Consider the following 8,338-nt stretch of genomic DNA (forward strand, 5'->3'; position numbering starts at 1 on the left):
CCCAAGCCTGCTCAGCACTCATACAAACCTCTCTCCACAAGTGAAGGGCTGCAGATCTGCTCCCTGGGGCCAGGAGCTGATCCCGGGAGCTGCGAGGAGGGAAAAGCCACCAAACCCTCTGTGACTCACACCAAAACCATGTGTCTGCATTTCCAGCCAGGCCTGTGATCAGGCTGCAAAAGGGCTGATCCCAAAAGGCCAGGAGGGTGACAGATCTGCCTGTCAGAGGGGTCACAGCCCCTGCTGGGGGACCCACGGCTGGTTCCCGACTGCAAAGACCCCAGGCTGGGAGGAGCATCTCCAAACAGCCACACCTGCATTTCCCTCTACATGCTCAGGGACTGTTGCAGACACTTCAGTAGGTGCTGCCACTGATGGCACTCACACTTCCTCCAAAATGATGTCTTTTAAGAAATGTGATGTTTTAAAAATTCTGCTGTGGGGCTGCAACGTGTACCGGTCCTGTTACAGCAGAAGACACGTCCCCCCTCTGGTTACCAGCTGGCTAAAACCCAGCTCTGCCTGTGTGCTGTCAGAAATGCTCCAGAGCAGCTGGGACTGAGCTAATACAGCCCTGCCAGAGCACAATCCCTGCCTGCCCTCTGCTCACCACTGCAGGGCCTCAGGAGCTCCCATTGCTCCCGACTGCTCCAGGGATCAAAGCTGCCAGCCAAGCTCAAAGCACTGCTGAGAGTGGAGCCTAAAGAATGTTTCAGCCAAGCCTTAAAAAAATTTCATCTGTTTTTATACTCACTGCAGTCTAACAGACATCCACGGGGCACTGGGTAATTCCTGGTGGATTCCCTTTCTCTCTGTTGTGTCAAACCACAGTGAATCCTGTCAAAAAGCACTTTCAAAAGATCTCAGCACTCCTGAGAGTCCCATCTGCATGGCTGGGAGGGAGGCAGTGCCACAGTGGTGCTTTCCAGGAGCAGGAGCTCAGCCTGGTGGGCATCCCCTGGAGATGCCAGGCTGTATCATGTGTCCTGCCTCCTCAGAGATCTGGCTACCAGCTGGGCTGGGAATTCTGGTGCATTTTTTCCATTTCTGGGATGGAGTTAGCATGCCTGGATGTTTTTCCTAAAGAAATTCACGAGAGGGGAAACGGCAGTCAGAAGATGCAATTCTCCAGGGCCCCAACATTTCCTTGGAATGGGAAAGAAAAATGCCTGATGTTATTCTCAGACATGAGGACATTTGCCCACTCCTGCCTCCCTGGTGTGACCCCATGTCCATGCCAGACCACACCCCTGAGCCCAGCCTAGGGCCAGCTACAGCCCCATTTCCTCCCAAGGAGCAGCATCAGCAGCAAACTCTCCCTTCCAGGGAGGGAGAGGGCAGAAAAGCAAAGCCCCAGTGCTGCTGGGCAGAGCTGTGTGTAAGAGGGCACCCAGAGCCAGGTCAGCTCCTGCCCACAGACCTTGGGGCCACGTGAGAAGCTCTGGCATGGGCCTTTGCTGGGAACAGAGCTGGTGACCCTCAGTGCCATGTGGGACATGTGGCATTTGATGGGATGCATGTCCTGGAAGGGCATCACAGCCCAGACACTGCCACATGAGCCCTTCTGCTTAGCACAGCTTGGGAGTGACCACATCTGAGGATACCCCTAAAAATTCATGTTGCTCCTGCTTCCTACTCCACTTAGAGGAATTTCTGATGGATTTTTGCCTGGGTTTCCATTGTGGTGCAAACCAGAGCACAACTGCAGCGGGTCACAAAGTCACAAAGGCATCTGTGTGTAGGATGCAGCCATGAATGAGAGGCTGGGAGTGGGGATTGTGGCCCAGGGTCTGGGTGCAGCAGCCAGGGCCACAAAGGGCCTTTCAGGGTGGTGCCTGGGGCTCAGTCCCGTGCTGTGGTACCAGCCTGTGCCTGGCAGCAGCACCGGTGCACAGCTCAGCTCTGTATGTGCTTTGTGCCAGCACTGAATCCTCTCTGCAGATGTGTCGTCCCTTGTCCTCATCTGCCAGGAATGAAAGGGAATTTTCAGGGCCTGGGGATGATTGTTCACCTCCACCCAGCACTCAGGACACCCAGCTGGGCCACAGCACTGATGGCAGGAGGCAGGAAGGACTCCAGGGGGTTCAGGTCAGGGCCAGCATCTTGGGGACAGCCTGTCCTGCTAACTACCACCCCCCAGCCCTCCAGTGGCAGCCAGAGCAGGACACACACCCATCCTATGGCAGGATCCCTGTAACCTCCTCAACAGATCCCCACTGGCACCCCTGCCACATCCCTGTGTGCCCATCTCATCCTGCAGCATCCCCTGCTGCCCCACAAGACACCCACCCAACATCTGACAGCACCAAGTCTGCACTGCGAACCTGCTTTTAGAAATAACAGCAGAAAATAAAATCTACCAACCTCTTGAAAGCCTGAGAGCCTCTTGCTGCCCTTCCACCCCAACTCACCCTGCCCAGCCACTCGCTCATTCGTGCCAACAACACAGCTGGAAGTGCATTGATCTTGCTGAGAATCAGCCCAAGGGATCTCCCAGGAGCTGAGAAACAAGGAAAGAGTTCAGAAGGACTCAAAGGATGAGGAGGAAGAGTTGCATCCCTAGGAATGCTGTCCAGGCAGTATCAATCCAAGCAGGGCTGGGCTGGGTTGGGCTGGGTTGGGCTGGGGTTTGTCCCCCTCTACTGAGCAGAACCCAGGATTCCAGTGCTGTTCCTTGTGGGAAGAGCTGCCCCAAGCAGGTGAGCTCCTTGCTGAGGGACTCAGTGCTACAGGACACTCCTGATAACAACACAGAGTGGTAGGGCTGTCCCAAAACATCAGCAAAGGGAATGCAAATCGTTGTCTCCATGGGGTGGAAGGTGATTCCCTCCTCTGCAAAGATTTCTGCCAAGCACAGCTGAACCCCACAGAGCAGGCTCAGAGAGGCAAGGAGCAGGGTGGCATCCAGAGGAGCTTCAGGGAAAGCATTGCCAGCCAGAGGAAAGCAGCTCCCTCTGCTCCTGCTGATCCAGCACCCTCTGCTGTGTGCCAGCACCCAGCCAGAGTCACCTCCACTACAGCCACAGGCCACAGGGGACAGCAGGGACCTCTCCACAGGGAGAAGCAGCAGGAGGGTCAAGAGGCAGAGGCAGGACAACGAGGGAGGTGCTGACCTCCTGGTGCCACCAGGACCATTGCCAAGCACAGCAGGCTGGGTGTGAGCAGTGCCATCCCCAGCAGAGCAGATCAGCCCTTGTCCCAGAGGGCTGCTCTCACCCTGAGCAGGATCATGGGCTCTGTCCTTTGGAGGGAGGGGTCAGGCAGGCATTGTAGGGATGAGCCAGCCCAGTGGCTGACCAGCATCCTCCATCCCCACTCTAGATGGAGTGCACAGCCATAGGCAGGGCTGAATTGGGATCCTGAGCCATGGTCAGGGTGGGGAACCCCAGCTGGCACCAGCAAGGTCCTGATGACCCATCAGGGAGTAAGATCTTTGGTTTTAAACTCAGTGCAGATTCAGAGTGAGACATCAAGAATAACCCAAAGTTTTGCTTAACCAGTCTATATTTTTTCTGGTCTCTCCTTCAGACCAGTCACACTTGCAGTCTCATGACAACAAACACCCCAGTTCCACTGTGTGGTAGATTGGATCCTGGTAAAGTTTCCCACAACACCTTCAAGATCTCAGATAGAGGAAGCACCAAATACTCACCCTGTTTTCATGGATATGACAGAAAGCTGCTGCTTTCTGTGCTAGTAATGCCCAGCTCTGGGTGGGCTGGCTTGGATTCCCTCTTTCCTCCTAAGGCCTGAAAAACTGGCTGCAAATCTCTGTGGCAACTTGTTATCTCACAAGATTTATGGTTCATCCTGCTCCAGGCAAAGTCAGAAATACCACCACAGTGATTGCTCCAGATATTACTGCATTTTTAGGTTACTGCTCTGACATTCACAGCAGGGAAGAAATGAGGATGGGAACATTTACACTTTCACCCCCAGCTCCAGCAAGGAGCTTTCTGGGGGTTTTGCTGTGTGGGTATTCAGACAGGAGGCGAGCAGGCTCCAGTTGCTTCCCAACTTGCTACTCTGGCTGGAAGATAAAGCTCAAGGATGAATGCCTGCACAAGATCAGAGGGGGGTTTTAGTTTTCTATGTCCTTCTTGGACATAAAAGACCAAAGTCATGGGACTAGATTGTTGGGAAAGACAAGCCCTCTCTTAGTGCCCCATTTGCTGAAGGAGAGGTAAGCAGTGAGGGGAGCACACACCCCAGGGATCAGCACACTGAGGCCTGTCAGACAAGCAAAGGGAGGATGGCCAAAGTCCCTGGCAAGGCCTGCACCTCTCTGGGGTGGCTGCAGGAGGCTGCAATTCCCAGGGCACAGCTCCCTAGCACCACAGAGTGGTCTGTGGGTGGGCTGACCCACTTGCTGCATGGCTGAGAAACCAGAGCACCCCCAAATTCGAGAGCTCTGTTTCCCCAGGACTCGTGTGGGTGGTGACACAGGTCTCCCAAGCTTTTCTGCTGAAGGTGTCCCACATCACACAAATAATTGCACAACCTTGTGCTAGGGAAGGGAGGGAGAGAATGACTGTAGGAGGCTGTAGCCAGGTCCACTCCCTCTTCCAGTTCATTATGGTGGCAGAGCTCCAGAAAGTCAGAAACATTCATACGTGATCAGGGACAGATGCTGACAAAAAGGCATCTTCAAATAACCATAAACAAAACACTATGTTAGCAAAAATTGTTTAAAGATAACAACCTACACCTTATCCAGACTCCTCACCCCTGTGCTCCCCACAGCCCACAGGGAGCTGCCTGTTGGCTATGGAAGCAGAACAGCCTGATTTGTGGTTTTCAGGCAGCCCTGAGGTCTTGAGACCCTTTGGAAGGTAGAAAATGATAGGCAACCACCTCCACTGTCCCTCACTGGTTGCAGGAGAGCTGCAGGATGGCATCTGTGCCACTGCATGTCCCTCTCTGCATGGTGGGAGTGGAGGTCCCCAGACACATAGGCCAAGCTGGCATCCCGTGCTTGCCATCACCATCCTCCCTGCTGGCAGGGGCAGTGCTGAGCCTGCTCTGGGCAGTCTGTCCCTGCAGCTGGCAGAGAGGAGATGTGCTGCCCCCTCTGACTGCCAGCATCGGGCCATACTCACAGCACCCCTTCCACCCACTCCCAGAGAGGGTTGTGATGCTCAGGTGATGGCTGGTGATAAGCAAAGGGTGGCCATCCATGTGACAGGTGCACAGGCTGCTCCTGGCCTTGGCATCCCCTGTCTCTTGAGCTCCTGCTCAGTGAGGAAGAACTCCTTGCTTACTGCTTTGGTGGTACCAGGCCAGCAATTCCTCTCATACAGGGAAGTGCCAGTTTAATTCCACAGCACTCCCAGGCTGCACAGCAAGCCCTACATCACTGTTGGGAAAGAGGGGAGAGAAACCAGTGCAGTGATCCTGAGTGGTACCTTCCCAGGGAAGAGACATCAGATGTGTGAGCTATGCTTATGATTCCCTTCTTGTTTTCTGGAGAGATACTTTCTTTTCAGAGCCACAGTCCTTGAAGTCCCAGCAGCTGCACATAAACCTTGAAGCAAGACCCCCTTGGCTTCAGTCCAGCCTCAGGACAGGGATTTCACTTTGTAGCTCAGCAACTAAGCCACTTTTATGTTTAGTTGAGGACCTATATAATTGTTATATTTAATTCACTTGGGGAAGACATCCTGTGCTCTGCTGTTTAGCAATGCCTGAACATGAGTGATCCTTTCCTCTTTTCTGTTTCCAGAGCTGTCCTGTTTCCAAACTGCCACTCCAGGGTAAGTCTGAGCCACCTCCCCAGGAGGGAGCCTGGGTCAGACCTCTGCCAGGATGTGGGAGCTGAGGCATGGGCCTGGGAGCAGGTCTCCTGAAGGTGTGTGAATTTCTGTCTGTGAAATGATCTCCTGTTTAACTGGGACTTTGTCCTGATAAGGTGGCAGTAAGGAGTCAGAGTCACTAAATGCTGGTACTCACTACCTTCATCAACAGGAGCAAAAAGTAGGTAGGACTTCATGATTTCCACATTAAGGCTCAGAACAGCTGTAGTTTAAATTACTCCATCCCTGCTACTTCCCACCACCCAAGGCAAAGTTATTTTTAACTCCAGGTTGCCTAAAGGATACTGCACAGTGAGATTTGTTCCATCATCACCAAGGGTCTTCGCTTTGCAGGAAATCTGGGAAGAGAGAGCCCTTCCTCCAGCCAGCTGGGACCAGACTGGAGCTCAGGTGTGTGCACCCCTACAGACTGACCCCTCCAGGCTCCCCAGCTCCTCCTAAGGGAACAGAAGCTCTCACTGAGGCAGCCTTCAGAGTACAGAGTACCAAGTGCCTGGCCAAGTCCTCTTTTGTTCTTTTCAGTTTTCAAATAAACCTGGGCTGAAGCCATTCCAGGAGCTGCAGTGGCACGGTGCAGGCAGACCTCGAGGGCTCTGAGTCAAAAGGACAGTCATGCAAACCCAGAGGGGATTAGCTCTTAATGAGCTTCTCAGGGCAAACCCTGAAATCAGGGGATTGCCAAGATCCCGGCAGGAAACCTTGCCAGCTTGCTGCCCTCCTGACCACAAATCCACTGCCAACCTCTCCCAAAGTCAGGAAAACTCACACAGAAATGTTGGAACAGCTGTGGATGCACAGGAGCACCCCAGCCACTGCCTCCCATCACACAAAACCACACAGCTCCCTGTGACTTGCACTGCAGGGCAGCGGGACTGTCACACCCCCTCCAGCCCTGGTGCAGTGGCACAGCTCCAGAGCTCCCTGAGGCCACCTCATGGGAGAGTTCAGGAGCATCCAGGAGAAATGCATGTACATGTGAGTGCAGTTATCCCTGCTCAGCTTTATCCTTCTGGCTGGGAATGAACACGGTGCTGTTGAACACCTGCTACGTTTGCTCCCAGGGTCTCAGAGCTAAACTGAGATAACCTGGCTGTGCACTCAGTTTCCTCCTGTCCTGAGGTGACTTTAGATGCTGAATTGTATCCCCATTGGTCTGTTTGGCCCAGAAATAAGTTTTGTACCTTTAAAAGTAGATCTGAGAGTGAAAAGGGGGAGAAGGAGAAGCGGTGCAATGTCTGAGGTGGTTGTATTCAAAAACATAAAGATAAGAGTGTTGAGCATTCCTTTTCACTGACTGTTGTCTGCAGCACAGACAGTGGAGAGAGCTCTCCTTTGCTTTTAGTTAGTTTTTTTTTTATCTAGCTGAGGCAGAGAAGTTCCCTGGACTGTGGCTTTTCTTTTTCTTGGAAGTGGTTGGCCCTGCTCTGGACTGAAATCCCACAAAAACACTGGGAGCTCACGCCTGTGACCCGTCGGGGCTGGGACGCTGCATTCCAGCACTGGAGGGTTGATAAGAGACTGAGCGAGCTGAGCTACACACCACGAGAAGGACTTTGTGAATCTGCCATCTCTTCAGAACAGTGAGAGGTTTTATTGTTTAATATTATTCATTTTTAATGTTTGTGAATACTTTCCTTGTTAAATAAACAGGGTTTTTTTCCACTTTTCTCCAAGGAAATCTTTCCCCAAACCAGCTGGGGGAGAGGCCGCTTGAATCTGCTTTCTAGAGGGACCCCTTTGGAAGTTTCCTCCCAAACTGGCCCTAAACCAGGACACCTCCATATCTAACTCCACTGATTTGTATTAAAACCCAGCAGTAAAACTGGGAGCTAGCATCCCAGGTGGAATTACATGATTTTTTATGCTACTTAGCATTTTAAAAGCTAAATTTTAGACTACAAGAACTTCTCTTGTAAAGGCTTTTTTCTGTCTGCTGTGTCATCTGCAACAGACAGTGTTATCCAGGTGTTTTGCTCTGCTTTGCAATTCAGCCCTTGTGCCTGCTGGGTAGTTCATACTCATGTTTTGTCCTAGAGAAGTCCTTGTATTGGAAAACAAGGCAATATGCCCTGCACTCAAGATGTAGCTACCACTGCTGGGATTCTGGAGAAAATCAGGAAGGTCTGGAAACCAGCCAGTCTCTCTCTGGAATTTACTTGGGATCTGTCAGCGACCTGTTGTGTGCTACCCTGCTGAATCACTGCTACTACCCTCCCTCTTCAGAGCTCAGTTTCCTTTCCTGATCCCTTAGGAATAATCCATAATAATCCTTTGTAATCTGCAAGAGTCCACTCCAAATGCAGGTTTAAGAACTGTGAATACAGAGTCCAGGCATCACTGTCACGAGATGCAGGACACAGCTGGTACTCCTACATAAGTCTTGCAATCCCCAGTACAGACATGCAGGGCTCAAGACTGCAAATGAGCCTCTGAATGATGTGTGTGTAACAGGCATGAGCCTCACCACTGCAGAATATGAGCCTTCACCTTATATATTTCAAAAATAAAGAGAGGGAGCCTCTGAA

The sequence above is a fragment of the Molothrus aeneus genome, chromosome 10, assembly GCF_037042795.1.
Source record: "Molothrus aeneus isolate 106 chromosome 10, BPBGC_Maene_1.0, whole genome shotgun sequence".
Taxonomy (NCBI): Eukaryota; Metazoa; Chordata; class Aves; order Passeriformes; family Icteridae; genus Molothrus; species Molothrus aeneus.